This window comes from Pseudophryne corroboree, chromosome 12, assembly GCF_028390025.1.
Source record: "Pseudophryne corroboree isolate aPseCor3 chromosome 12, aPseCor3.hap2, whole genome shotgun sequence".
Classification (NCBI taxonomy): domain Eukaryota; kingdom Metazoa; phylum Chordata; class Amphibia; order Anura; family Myobatrachidae; genus Pseudophryne; species Pseudophryne corroboree.
Window position 1 is genome coordinate 81795372 of NC_086455.1, and position 15816 is coordinate 81811187.

Consider the following 15816-nt stretch of genomic DNA (forward strand, 5'->3'; position numbering starts at 1 on the left):
TATGGTAATGGTGGTGTGGCAGAGTGGGTCTCTCGCAAATGCTGAGGAAAGGGTTAACCTGCTGTAGATCAGGGAAGAACCACAACCTTTCCTCAATTAAGACCAGCTAAAGTATAAAAACCTGGTTAGAGGAGTTAGGGGTCTTTTTACTAAGCCTTGGATATAGATAAATCCGACAGAGATAAAGTCCCAGCCAATCAGCTCCTAATAGCCATGTCACAGGCTGGGTTTGAAAAATGACAGTTAGGAGCCGATTGGCTGGGACTTTATCTCCGTCGTATTTATCTACATCCAAGGCTTAGTAAATAGACCCCTAAGTCAGGGGAATATGAGGGAGAAGTTGCACCTTCTGCAGCCCTCTGTATTCTGGACAATCTGAACCCTCACTGTGCTGTGGATACTCTGCTCATCTGAAGTGCTGTCTCATGTAAGCTAAACTCTTGTTGGCATCCTGTGTAAGAAGCCATTGCACTGGCTCTGGCTTTCAGTCTGGAATAAAACTTTACTTGTTTGAAACGCCTCACTCTGCCATTGGTCGTCTGGAACTAATCCACAACAGATGGGTTGACCCAAAGGTAAGGCAACATAAGCTGGTCAGGAAGTGCACCGTGCTCAATTGTGAGTGGAAATACAAGGACACAACTATATTAAGCTGCATACACAAGGTACGATGCAGGCTTTTAGCCGATACTGACTATATATTGCCCGGAGGCATGTAGTCAGTATCGTCCCTGCCTGCACACACTATATTTTCTTGCAATTCCGATCCCGCAGGACCGTGCATCGGCATTGCAAGCTTATACACACGGAGCGATATGCACTATACTTCCGTGCCATGTGGACTATATAGTCGCATGGAAAATCGCACCGTGTGTATGCAGCTTTAGACAACAAGGTGGTCAGAGCTCCAGTCTGCATTAAGAAAACACATTATAATTCTGAAAATAAGGCAGAAAAGCTAAGGAGGCTTTCAACGTGCAGAGATTAATTAGAATTTTCTCAAAGCAAAATGAAAGAAATTATCAAGAGTTTTTGCCCAAGATGGAGTATACTTCTGAAACCACAACAGGTCTACAAATACTGTACTAAAAGGTTTAGTAATCATAATAAAAATAATGTATGTATTATATAAAAGGCCTTTTTGAAGAGCCAAAGTTGTTAATCACAATAAAAGCCAAAAGGTTTTACAATACTATTAACCAGGTGAGTTAACGTTAAAAGAAATTCTGCACAACCATTGACACACTGCAAGAGAATGATGGACTTTGCTGAACTGGCTGCAGCCTCCAGGTTAGTCTCAAGTAGGTGACCATTGATAGGAGAAAGGCGGGTAAATGAATTCAATCACAAGGTCAGAGGCAGACAGTACACATGCAATACAGATTGGCAAGCCAGAGGATCAGTGCCATGAGCTCTTATAACATAAACAAGCCAAGTGTTATGATCAGTTTCTATTGGATCAGCTTGCCATGTTTTCCTGCATTCCCAGTTCATTTTAGATTCCTGCATGTTCCTGTGTGTTCAGCTTCAGCTGCAGTATAATGAGGAGTTTTGTCTGTGTGTGTAACTGAACAGGTGCATTGAGTCTCCTCAATCAGAGGGCCTGGTCTCCTTGGCTGTTCTGATTGGGTATTATCTCCTGTATATGTATTTCCTGTCTGTCATCCTATGCTGGTCATAGTTCCCGGTTGCTGCAGGAGCCCTCATCACTGTGTTCCAGTCTGCGGCTGCAGAATTCTCACCTGCCTCTCAGCATCCATCGTCAATGTCAGCTCTGGTGTCCAGCTTTTGCTCCGTAACAGCTTTCCATAGAATTACCTTGCTGTATTATATATCTTTAGTTTTGTCTTTAGTGTTAGTTAAGTACTAGCTACTACTTATAGTACTATTCATCCCAGCCCGGAGGTTATCCCCAGTTAGGGGTATTATTTGTGTTAGCTCTCCTCAGTATTAACCTCTCCCTGGCCAGACAGTCCCTCATCCCCTCAGTACTTTAGGTTTTGTTATTATGCCATTGTTGCCTTCCCTTCTTCCCGTTCCTCCTCGCTGCCCATGTAGTTATCTTAGGGTTCAATTCCTGCTGGCTTTGATTCAGGTCACCTAGTGGTTGAGCTCATTATACTGCCAGTGGCATAAGTCCTGGTGGGCATACAGGTACCGGTAGACACAGAGTCTTAAAGGAACAGCGTCTCTTATAGACAAGAATACCAGCTGAGTGCATTCTGAGTCTCAACCCCCGGGTGTACAGGGGTCACTGCCTGAAAACCTACAAGCAACACTGAATTCTGAAGGAAGATCTCCAATCCAATGCAACACCAAGCTGGTACATAATAGTAGCACCTACTGGAGAGCCAATAACTAGTTGCTCAGGATGAGAGACAGAGAATTATAAATGCTGACCAGGTTGGAGTCTGCGGTTCGATCCTGGGTCAGATATCTTACAGATCTCTTGCAGCATAGTACTCTAAGTACCCAAGTGTTAACACTCATGAATTCTTAATACAAGGATAAAAGTGATGGAATGTGAATTCTGCGTTACAGGTCTATTGGCTTACATTTTTTCATCAGTATGCGGGGCATTTAGCAGGCGTGAAAAATTAGTGTTGTCTGCTTGATTTCAAAACACGTGGGTCCCATCCCTTAATCCAACTTAATGACAATTTCTACATCTACAGGGAAAACCGCAGAAGGGATGATCTGTACTTTGGGTAAGAGACGCAACACTTTTGGAGTTTAATGTTATAGGATATCATATGACCTAGTGTAGTATATGATTTCACCTTGACATAATTCAATACTACACAAAAATACGTTTTTCTGGATTGAAAGATTAACTGTCCAACTGCACAAAGGGATATAGGGAAATATGTGAACATAATGTAAAGAAGAAAAGGTAGATGTGTTAAACAGACTTTTTCACCAGCTCGTATAAAGATTACAGTCCTGTAAAAATGTCACAGTATTTGTAAAGCACTTATTGCCCTTTTACTGCACTCATTTTTTCTACTGAAGCCCGAGGTGCGTGCTCCAATCACCTAGTGCAGAGGTTCTCAAACTCGGTCCTCGGGGGCACACACAGTGCATGTTTTGCAGGTCTCCTCACAGAATCGCAAGTCAAATAATTAGCTCCACCTGTGGACCTTTTAAAATGTGTCAGTGAGTAATTAATACACCTGTGCACCTGCTGGGTTACCTGCAAAACATGCACTGTGTGTGCCCCCGAGGACCGAGTTTGAGAACCTCTGACCTAGTGCTTTGCAAAACCATGATGGAAACTTGGGTCTTTGGACCCCCTCCAAAATGCCCCATTAAGGGGAAAAAGGGAATCTTCAGGTCCCCCTTTGCTGAAGCTAGAGGGACAACTTGATGACATCCTGATCCTCAGAGCCAAACAGCCCCTTAGTGGGCATGGATCTTTGGGTTTCATTCCACCGCAAGGCTTGGGGTCCCCCTTTATTAGCTCTCTCCCGAAGGGAGAGGGCGAACCAATAATGATCTATACCAGTAATTCACAAACTTTTTTGAACCACGACGCCCTACAGAAACAGAATTTTTTCACGGCACCCCTAGGCCAAAGTTTCTTATTGAGAAATGTACAAATAAATATTAATCTAAGTAAATTGTATTTATATGCCATCCTTAGGTTCAATTGTGTGGTGATGGGCAAGATTTGCTTCTGTTTGTTCACATATTTTATGATCGCCAGCCACCAGCACTGGTTTTGCCTATTCCAATGGCCATAAATAATTTGAATTGGTTCTGAACCACAAATCCAAGGCACTCCTGCAAGTGTCCCGAGGCACCCCAGGGTTCCACAGCACACAGTCTGAGAACCACTGGTCTACACCTAAAAACGTGAAAGACACAATTAAACACATACACACACACACACACACAGAAAAAACCCCATAAAAAAGTGTGGTGAAAATGCAAAAAAGTGCTAGTGCAAAAAAGAAATAAGGGCATAAAGGCCCTCATATCTCTGCTGTGATTATAGCAGCCGCTGTCTGAGGTTCAAAGCATCACCCCGCTTAGGAGAATGATCCCGTACATCCTGTTTAAACTCTCGTGAGGCGCATGGTATGTCCTGACTCAGACATCCACTTGTTCCAACAAGTATCTCGCTTTCTAGGTTAATGTTTTAAGCTAGATTGCTCAGCATTTCATAGGATCACAGAACAATAAAACAATGATGCGTGTAAGGCAACAATCAACCAAATAATCCATCATTTTAAATGTATTTCATAGAAGCAAAACATTGATTTTTTTCCCCCCTAACTCCCAAACTCAGACACAGTTGTTTCTAGATGGCTAGATAAAGTTATCTCAATTTAACCTCTCCCTGCCTTCCAGTGTGAGAATTAGAATCCCAGGACATTTTGCACAAATGTTTTTTATTTATTTTTTTATTTTATGAGTCTTCAGCACATATACGGTAAAAGTAAAAATACTTTCTGCTTAGAAATTATTTTTCATACATAGATCATAATTGTGCAGGACAGGTCTTCTTTGTATGAACACATAAGACTCATAGCTGCTAGTTTCCCTTATGGTCTGAGTTGGACATAAAGTAAGAATGCAAGTAACTGTGTAACAAATCAAACAGTGTTACAATACAAGGGGTACAAATACAATTTTCTTGCATGCAGGGTAAATACTGGCTCCTTTGCATGTAGCCCACATATCCTGGGAGCTTTATTTTTACACTGCAAATTAAGTGTCAGTTTGGATACACCCCTCTCACCAGTGGTGTATCTATAATGGGTGCAGGATGCGCGGTGCACACGGACCCCAGTTACTTGCGTTTTTTTAGACACTTAGTAAATATCCCAAAATAACTACCATATGTATAGCAAAGACAATATTTCCCCATTTTCATGGCTATCTTCTGTGCATCACAGCAATACATTTATATCATGAGACATTTTTTACAACACGCACTATGGATACAATGCTATGCAATACCGCGAGCAAAGCCCCGATTGTAAAACAAGGGCGGAAAGTGCGGAAGGATGTCATACGGATACAGCCGTATGTTTAGTAAAGTTGTAGGAGGGCACATCCAAAGCCTTCTGTAATCTTACTTTTGAAAGGCCATTTAATCTCTGTAGCATAAGTGCTACGAAGATTGACTTTTGCCATGTTACGTATATGACATCTGTTATCCTATAACACATAAGTAAGTCTCCAGCACTTTGTAAGGTAAACGATTAAACCTCAATTATAGATCAGAAATCAGAAAATAGCTGTGATACATTTTTTTTTTTAATAGCCCCAACATTAGGTTGAATTTTTGGTGAGTTTAGGATTGTTCAGTCACATATCTTATATCACAGACATCCTCCAGCTGATCACAAGGCTTAATTGTTTATCCTCCCGGTGCCAGAGATTTCTTTAGGGAAGGTTAGGTTGGTCCGAGCGCCGGGATGTCGCTGACTGTTTTCTGACCGCCGGCATCCCAAGCGCGAGGATCCAGATACCATCCCAGCTGTACATTTATTCTGATTCATTGCGGTCTGTGAATGAAAGGCAACTCACAACTTGTGTAACTGGCGCGGGCGCAGTCACAGTCGGGCTGACCGAGTGAGCAGAGGCCGCTGTGTTCCTGCCCCCACCAGGGTGCAGCTCCCTGTTCTCTACACTGTACAGGACATTGTGCTTGTACCTCTGTCACCCACTGTCTATCCCTGTCACCCACTGCCTATCCCTGTCACCCTCTGCCAACACATGCCTCTCCCTGTCACCAACTGCCATGTGGCATATTATGAACTTGGGTTGAGGTGGAGAAGAGGGCCCAAATAATATTTTTGCACCTGGGCCCACCATTCACAAGTTCCGCCACTGTGTATAATCTTGCTTTAACTGATGCAGTCGATAAAGGTGTGAGCTGTTCAGCAGACGCACAGTACTGAGTAAAAGCACCCCCCTAAGAAGATCCCATGATAAGGACTATATGTGTCTGACTTGGTTAGATTAGTCAGTGATAAACTGGTTGGCAAGAATGATGAGAAATAAAATTGTTTAACCTTTTAACCCCTTCAGTGGTATGCCCGGAAATCTTCTGGGGTTGCAAGCGCTGTCAGCTGGAGGAACTGTAGCACCAAATTGAGATCCCAAGGTGCCATGGGAGGCACAAAGAGAGGTTGGGTGCGCAGAACGCCTTTCCAAAACGTCTGGACCTCAGGGAGAGAAGCCAATTGTTTTTGAAAGAAAATGGACAAGGCCGAAATCTGGACTATTATGGGGCCCAGACGTAGGGCAACAGCCACACCTGCCTGCAGAAAAAGCAGGAAATATTGTCTGCTCTCACACCAAGAGATGTATTTCTTCCAAATTAGGTGGTAATGTTTAGACGTTACCCCCTTCCTGGCGTGGATCACAGTCCTGATAACTTTGTTAGGGATCCCTCTTCTGGCTAGAATCAGCCGCTCAACTTCCATGCCGTCAAACGTAGCCACGGTAAGTCCTGATAGATGAATGGGCCCTGTTGCAGAAGATCCTTGCGAAGAGGTAGAGGCCACCCATCTCCAGAAGGTCCGCATACCAGGCCCTTCTTGGCCAGTCCAGAGCAATGAGTATTGCCTTGAACCTTTTCCCTTTTTATTTTTTTGAGAATTCTTGGGATCAGAGGAAGTGGAGGAAACACGTACACCATCTGATAGAACCATGGAGTCGTCAGAGCGTCTACCGCCACTGCCTGTTGGTCTCTTGACCTGGAACAATTCCGCTTGAGCTTCTTGAGACGAAGAGGCCATCATGTCGATGTGTGGATATCCCCATCGACATGTTAAGCACCTGAACACTTCCGGGTGAAGGCCCCACTTCCCCGGGTGCAGATCATGTCTGCTGAGGAAGTCTGCTTCCCAGTTGTCTACTCCCGGAATGAAGACCGCTGACAACACCACAGCGTTTTTTTCTGCCCAGAGGAGAATTCTTGACACATTTGACAATTGTTTCTCTGCTTTTCGTTCCGCTCTGCCGGTTTATGTATGTCACTGCCGTCACACTGTCCGACTGGACCTGAATGGCCCGATCGTGAAGAAGATAAGAGGCCTGCAGAAGGGCGTTGTATATGGCCCTGAATTCCAGATTGTTGATTGGAAGGGTGACTTCCTGACTTGACCATCTTCCTTGAAACTGCACCCCCTGGGTGACTGCTCCCCAACCTCTGAGGCTTGTGTCCGTGGTTAACAGGATCCAGTCCTGAATTCCGAACCTCCGACCCGCGACGAGGTGTGAAATCTGTAGCCACCACAGAAGGGAGATCCTGGCTTTTGGCGACAGACGGATCCCTCTGGTGCATGTGAAGAGCGATCCGGACCATTTGTCCAACAGATTGAGCTGGAAGGGTCTTGCGTGAAACCTTCCGTATTGAAGCGCCTCATAAGAGGCCCCAATTTTCCCCAGAAGGCAAATGCATAGATGCACCGATATCCGGGTTGGCTTCAGGACATCCCAAACCATCGACTGGATTACCAATGCCTTTTCCAATGGAAAGAACACTTTCTGCGACTCCGTGTCCAGTATCATTCCCAGGAATGGGAGCCTCCGTGTTGGCTCTAGGTGAGATTTCGGAAGATTCAGAATCCACCCGTGTTTGGTTGAGAGGCCAATGCTGTCCAGCAACCTCTCCCTGGACGGCGCCTTTATCAGAAGATCGTCCAGGTATGGAATTATGTTCACTCCCTGCTTGCAAAGGAGAAACATCATCTCTGCCATCACTTTGGTGAATACCCTCGGTGCCATGGAGAGACCAAATGGCAGGGCCTGGAACTGGTAGTGTCAGTCCTGCAGTGCAAACCGTATATAACACAGTAAAAAATCCTTGTATGCACACTGACGTATCGGGAGGTCAACTAAATGTCACTCCCCAGGCGTCTGTGTGCAGACAATATCTCGGGCGCACCAATATACTAGTTCAATTAAATATTGCCCTAATCACAATTAAGGAAAAAGGAGTTGTCGGTGAAAGTATTGGATATATGTACTAGTGGTTAACCAGTAGGGATTAATTATATGAGAATTATAGTACATTACTACTCTCAAAAAACTTTTTTTTTAAAAATTAAAAAATTAAATAATGAGATGAAGGGTGAATTGTGGCGTGAGGTGTGATTTGAACCGGGGATGTGGTGCAACTGTGACTTGTGGGGCGGTGGCCCTGACCGCTAGACTATAGCAGCCTGTAATAATGGATAGTGTTCCACTTCCATTTGTTTCTGAATTATTCTCTAATATGCGTCTGTTCTCCATTGCCTACGTGTTGCCAGATATAATTTATTTTTAATTTGGAGTGGTGCAGTTTCTTTGAATGGGTTAGAGACTGTGAACCTCCTTCTTTTTTTTATTCTGTGGATTATAATATATAGTTATAAAGGATATAGTTTCTAGCAAGTGCTAGTATAATAAAGATTGCCTCAGATTGAACTATTTATTTAGATAACACCTGTAGTACACCTGCAGTCTATAATGAGCACTAGTCTATGATTGGTGGAAATAGTGTTTAAATACTAGGATAGGAGTGAGTGATGGACACCTTCTGATGAAACCGTTCAATTGATACAACGGAGAAACGCGTTAAGGACTTATTCCATACTCCATCTGGGAACACCAACGTTTGGGACCATAGAACCGGTATCTTGGCAAAAATCTCCAACCTATATCTTGGTGAGAAGCTCCCTTAAAAGTATTAATGAGGAGAAGCTGAGCGGCGTGCAGCCACAGCGGAGAGCTGTCTTCCCACCCTTCTAACTGGAAGCTCTGAGGTCAGTACGTGAAGCTGCTACCACTCCGGGAATACGCGACTCCGGCAGAGATACATCCAGCGGCGCGCAGCCGCAGCCGGGCACTGCGTCTCACGAAGCTTTACATCTGAAACCCTGCTGCTGGGGAGGTGAGCAACAATAATTCACGATATCCCCTCAATTAGATTCTGGGACATTGAACTACCTCATGAGCCATAATTGACTGATTCTACTAATCAAAAATTCAGTACTGGAATCAGACCCTGGAATTAACGATAGAAAATTACCAACTATGGTTATGTGATACAAAACAAAATTCATTACTAGGAGTGGCAACATATGTACTTTATTTGGGTTGGAGACCAAGGACTGTCCCAATAGCTATTTACAGGTACCATCTAGCGCTTTGAGTGTTCCCATCAATGTGAATCCGTGATATATATGAAAATTGATAAGATTATAATATCTAGTTTTCATTTTTATGTGAACCCATGATGAATGCAAAAGTTATGAAAGATTATAATATTTAACTTTTTATGTGTAATAAATTTTATATAATGTAAAAAATATTATAATTATCTTTCTTTGTTTATATAACTAATTTATAGACATAGCAGGTGTTAAGCGCTCTTTTTATTATTTATTTTTCAAACCGTGTATAAGCCTGATGAGGCAGCCAGATCGGAATGTGAAGGTACGCATCCTTTATATCCAGAGACACAAGGAATTCCTCTTCCTCCAGACCTGAGATCACCGCTCTCAGAGACTCCATCTTGAACTTGAACACTCTTAAGAACAGATTCAAGGACTTGAGGTTCAGAATTGGTCGTACCAAACCGTCCGGTTTCGGTACTACAAACAAGTTGGAATAGTACCCCTTGTTGTGCAGATTAGGTGGAACTGGAACAATGACTACAGTCTGTACCAGTTTTTGGATGGCCTGCTGTAAAGTTATACTTGCCTCTTGTGAAGCTGGTAAGCTTGATTTGAAGAATCTGTGAGGTGGGAGGTCTTGGAACTCCAGTCTGTAGCCCTGGGTAATAAGATCTATGACCCAGGGATCCCAGCTCGAACTTCACCAGATGTGACTGAAAATTTTTAGTCGGGCTCCCACCTGACAGCCCTCCAGGCATCTCGGTCCACTGTCATGCTGAAGGCTTTGAGGAAGCAGAGCCTGAGCTCTGTTCCCGAGCAACTGCAGTTGCTGGTTTGCGTGGTTTACCTCTTGCACCTCTAGAAGACGTAGAAGCACCTCTGGATTTTCCCTTAAACTTGGCTTTCCGAAAAGACTGTGAATCTGAAGTTGCATAAGCTTTCCTGGCTGTAGACTTACCCACCATAGCTTTGGAGATCCATTTTTCTAGTTTGTGTCCAAACAAGGCCTCTCCTGTGAATGGCAGGCCTTCCACGCCTTTCCTGGAGTCCGCATAAGCAGTCCACTGGAGTAGCCACAAGCCCCTGCGTGCTGACACTGCCATAGTGGCGGTGCGTGCATTAAGCAAACCAATCTCTTTTATGGCTTCCACCATAAAGTTCGCAGAGTCCTGTATATGCTGCCGAAGTAAAACATCCCCCCTAGACAAGGAATCTAACCACTCATTTAGGTTACCTGACCATTTAGCAATGGCATTTGTGATTCACGCACATGCAATAGTGGGTCTTTGGGCCACCCCAGCAGCTGTGTACAATGATTTGAGTGTAGTCTCAATTTTACGATCAGCCGTATCTTTTAGGGAGTCTGCACCAGGGACAAGCAATACAATTTTATGTGACAGCCTAGAGCAGAGGTTCTCAAACTCGGTCCTCGGGGGCCCACACAGTGCATGTTTTGCAGGTCTCCTCACAGAATCGCAAGTGAAATAATTAGCTCCACCTGTGGACCTTTTAAAATGTGTCAGTGAGTAATTAATACACCTGTGCACCTGCTGGGTTACCTGCAAAACATGCACTGTGTGGGCTCCCAAGGACCGAGTTTGAGAACCTCTGGCCTAGAGACTGATGTGTCCACTATCCGTGGATTTTCCCATTTTTTCCTATCCTCTAGAGGAAAAGGAAAAGATGAGAGCAACCTTTTAGGGATTTTAAATTTCTTATCAGGATTAACCCACGGTTCTTCAAACAGGGTATTCAATTCCTTTGACGTAGGAAAAGTGACTGAGGACTTCTTTTTTACATTAAAATAAGATTCCTCACACTCCTCTGACACCTTATCAGCAATTTGCAGAACATCTCTGATAGCCTCTATGAGAGCCTGTATTCCCTGTGACAGAGTAGCATTCCCCCCCTCCAAATCCACCTCCATCAGAGTCAGACTGCAGGATATGTGCCAAGATTGTTTTTGCGGACAAATGGGAGGGGATTGAGACGCTGGGATGGGGACTGAGTCTCTATTCATAAACTCATCCACTGTCTGTCTTAAGTATTGCGTCTCTTTCTCATTGCGGGATAGCTTTGTAGAAATATTTGAGATCATTCCCTTAATGGAATTTACCCACTCTGGTTCAGCCCTGCTATTCTGGGAAGGTGCACTGCCCTGAGTACCTAGTAGTGAGCCCCCTGGTGAAGAGGAACACTCCTCTGTACAAGAAACACACTCTTTGCCTGACATAATGTAAATGTGACAGCACACACACACACACACACACACACACACACGAGGAGGTTAAGCACAATTAACCCACATAGAGCCCTTCAGAGTTATTTGGAGCCAGCCCCCACCGCGCCCTTATCGCTAATGCCAAGGTTAGCCAGGTCGCAGACTAAGTACCCTGATAGAGGACTTAGTACACTAATAATCGTTCCCCCCCCCCCCCCCCCCCCTGCTATGACCCCCTGGTACCGCTGAGGTAATCTGGAGTCTCTCCGGATGAGCTGCGCGTCCCTGTCAGTCAGCGTCTGTGTCCACTGCAGAGGGAAAATGGCGCTGGTGAGCTGCTGGATCCACTCATAGTGAAGGCCCCGCCCCTTAACGGAGCGTGGTCTTCCCGCTTTTTTTTATACTGGCTGAGGTAATCTGGTGCTTAAAATGGAGAGAAAACCGTTTTAAGGATGTTTTTGCCAGTGTGGGTACTGTGTTCAGTGTACAGTGTACTGAGACGCAGCTGTGTACTGTGTCTGGAGGCGCATTCTGCCCCGGTAAGAAGCCGTGCATCTCCGTACCCTCATACCGCTATAATGGCCGGCGACCCGCTAGTCGGGACACCGGCTTAGTACTCACCACTCTTCTTTCTTCTGGCTTTGTTAGAGGTGGTAGTGTGCTGCAGGAATGTGGGGCTTGCGAATAGTTCCCTTAGGAGCTCAGTGTCCTGTCAGCGGGGAACGGGACCATTAACCCTTCAAGACGTTGGGCCGTTCCCCTACCTAAGTCCCACGAAGCAGGCAGGCTGGTGCCAACCAGCCCTGCCTGAAAAATAACAAACATATAAAATAAATGCGGAAAACTCTTCAGGAGCTTCCATAAACGTGACCGGCTCCTCCGGGCACATTTTCTAAACTGAGTCTGGTAGAAGGGGCATAGAGGGAGGAGCCAGCCCACACTATCAAATTCTTAAAGTGCCGATGGCTCCTAGTGGACCCGTCTGTACCCCATGGTATTAAATGGAACCCCAGTATCCTCTAGGACGTAAAAGAAATGTTGTACTCAATATTTATGAACAGAACTGTAATCCATGTTTAAAACAATGTCAAGGTTTAATGGTTTGCTTTGTAGTCACTGTGTACAAATGCTCACTTTATGTCTCCATGACCTTTGTACAGCAGTCAGATCTTTATGATATTGCTTGCTCTGTTGGCCCAGTTGGCACTGTCTGGAGTGTGTTGCATCAGTCGCTTAGATAACGTATGCTCGGGTAAGTAGTTTTATTGGGCACCTTTGTTAAGGTGTCATTCAGCTGTTGACTGCATGCTTGGCAGACCAGTTTGGTATAGCAGGGGTGTGGCTTATGAGATCTACACTATAAGTCAATAGGTCGACAACTAATGATCTACTTGCATTAAGTTGACAGAGTCAAAAGGTCGACAAGGAAATGGTCAACACAAAAAAGGTAGACACATTTTTTCTGAGGGGGTGTTTTGTCACTTTTCTGCCACAAACAAGCCCCATTAGTGCACGGCTTTATCAAAAGGTTTGATTAAACTATTTTTGGCTGGTTGCTGGGGCATAATATTGGGTGTAAGGGGCACTACTACTGAGTGGGACACAATATTGGCTGTAAGGGGCACAGTGGTGCAAGTGTGTGGGTACAGGTGGGTACGGCGTACCCGTAAGAATTTAGCCGTGGGTACGCCGTACCCACACCGACGGGCCGCCGCTCATCTTCCCTCCCTCCCTCTGCTGCTCCCCGCCGCACCGCCGCTGATGTGAGGGGAGGAGAGCGCAGCCTGCGCCTCTCCTTGCCCTCAGTCTCCGGCGGGTGTTTCAGTTTAATTCAGCCCCGATCCGTGAGCCAATCAGAGCTCGCGGTGCGAGCTCTGATTGGCTCACGGATCGGCGCTGAATTAAACTGAGACACCCGCCGGAGACTGAGGGGAAGGAGAGGCGCAGGATGCGCTCTCCTCCCCTCACACAGACAGACGGCAGCGGTGAGCAGGGGAAGAGGGGGGGACACATGTATACCTGACACTGGGGGATATCTGGCACTGGGGGGGCATGTTATACCTGGCACTGGGGGATATCTGGCACTGGGGGGGGGGCATGTATACCTGGCACTGAGGGATATCTGGCACTGGGGGGGGGGGGGGCATGTATACCTGGCACTGGGGGATATCTGGCACTGGGGGGGGCATGTATACCTGGCACTGGGGGATATCTGGCACTGGGGTGGGGGGGGGCATGTATACCTGGCACTGGGGGATATCTGGCACTGGGGGCATATCTGGCACAGGGGGTGCATGTATACCTGGCACTGGGGGATATCTGGCACTGGGGGGGGAATGTATACCTGGCACTGGGGGATATCTGGCACTGGGGGGGGCATGTATACCTGGCACTGGGGGATATCTGGCACTGGGGGGGGGGCATGTATACCTGGCACTGGGGGATATCTGGCACTGGGGCATATCTGGCACAGGGGGGGCATGTATACCTGGCACTGGGGGATATCTGGCACTGGGGGGGGGGCATGTATACCTGGCACTGGGGGATATCTGGCACTGGGGGCATATCTGGCACAGGGGGGCATATATACCTGGCACTGGGGGATATCTGGCACTGGGGGGGGCATGTATACCTGGCACTGGGGGATATCTGGCACTGGGGGGGCATGTATACCTGGCACTGGGGGATATCTGGCACTGGTGGGGCATGTATACCTGGCACTGGGAGCATATCTGGCACTGGGGGGGCATGTATACCTGGCACTGGGAGCATATCTGGCACTGGGGGGGACTTGTGTACCTGGCACTGGGGGATATCTGGCACTGGGGGCATATCTGGCACTGGGGGGCATATATACCTGGCACTGGGGGATATCTGGCACTGGGGGGGCATGTATACCTGGCACTGGGGGATATATGGCACTGGGGGGGGGGTGGGGGGGCATTTATACCTGGCACTGGGGGATATCTGGCACTGGGGGGGGGGCATGTATACCTGGCACTGGGAGCATATCTGGCACTGGGGGGGACTTGTGTACCTGGCACTGGGGCATATCTGGCAATGGGGGCATACTTGTGTATCTGGCACTGGGGGCATTTCTGTATCTGGCACTGGGGGCATATATGGCAATGTATATCTGGCACTCTGGGGGCATTTCTGTATCTGGCACTGTGGGGCAATGTGTATCTGGCACTGTGAGGCAATGTGTATCTGGCACTGTGAGGCAATGTGTATCTGGCACTGTGAGGCAATGTGTATCTGGCACTGTGAGGCAATGTGTATCTTGCACTGTGAGGCAATGTGTATCTTGCACTCTGGGGACATTTGTGTATCTGGCACTCTGGGGGCATTTGTGTATCTGGCACTGTGGGGCAATGTATATCTGTCACTGTGGGGCAATGTATATCTGTCACTGTGGGGCAATGTATATCTGTCACTGTGGGGCAATGTATATCTGGCACTGTGGGGCAACGTATATCTGGCACTGTGGGGCAACGTGTATCTGGCAATATTGGGGTCATACGTGTATCTGCCCCTCCCCCCATATGTGTATCACGCCCCCATTTTCATTGGCCACGCACACAGTACCCGTAAGACATTTTTTCTACTTGCACCACTGAAGGGGCACTACTACTGACTGGGGCATAATGGAGTGTAAGGACACTATTGCTGTATGGGGCAGAATAGGGTGTAAGGGCATCACTGTGAGGTGTACTGTGACTTAGGGGGCACTACTTTGTGGCATAATTTGCATTGGGGGTAATATTGTAAGGTCACGTCCCTACCCTTTTTTTCCTGCTGCGCTATGCTTTTACACCCTTGCGGGTGTGTGTGTGTGTGTGTGTGTGTGTGTGTGTGGGGGGGGGGAGAGTAGGGCCTGACATGCAGATCGGACTAGCCCTGTGCTGGGCGTCCCCCCCGCATGTCAGAGAAACTACGATGTGCTAAATTTAGCACATCTACGATCAGATCTGAATTAGGCCCATTGTGCAGCCATTTACACAGGCTACATTGTTGTGCGTGACTGTGCTATCCCGCCTCCTCTTCAACTTCCCCTTTATCCTTCTCCTCCATCCCAGCAAAGTGAGAACAGGTTATTGAACACTGATAATTTACTGCTAAGACATTCACTCCAAATATTTACTGTAGCTCTGCTGACAACACAGTAGAATACACCACGGATCCTACAGTGAATCCTGGGCTTCCAGCAGAAATTAATATAACTAGTGTCCCCTCTAGTCTTCTGCCCAACCCTGACTCTGGTTCACCATTCTCAAGTTTGTCACATCCTCTGTATTTGTCTCTGTAACCCCCTTTGTATTATAGCCTGTCTGTACCGAATTTTGAATGTGCCTATGTCTCGCCATATGTGCCACTCTATCGCCCCTGTGTGTGTAGGGCTACCATTGCGCCCCCATCCCAAATGGTCCCCTTACCTTCCCGCTCCCACAACCCACTGTACACTTGCACCACACT

The 15816-nt window shown here is 46.6% G+C and overlaps 1 protein-coding gene across 2 annotated transcripts in view; it reads right to left on the reverse strand.

Moving 5' to 3' along the window:
* PRKCH (protein kinase C eta) overlaps positions 1–15816 on the reverse strand; it is a 386129-nt gene that overhangs the window by 84933 nt on the left and 285380 nt on the right. The gene's annotated exons all lie outside the window — the stretch shown is intronic.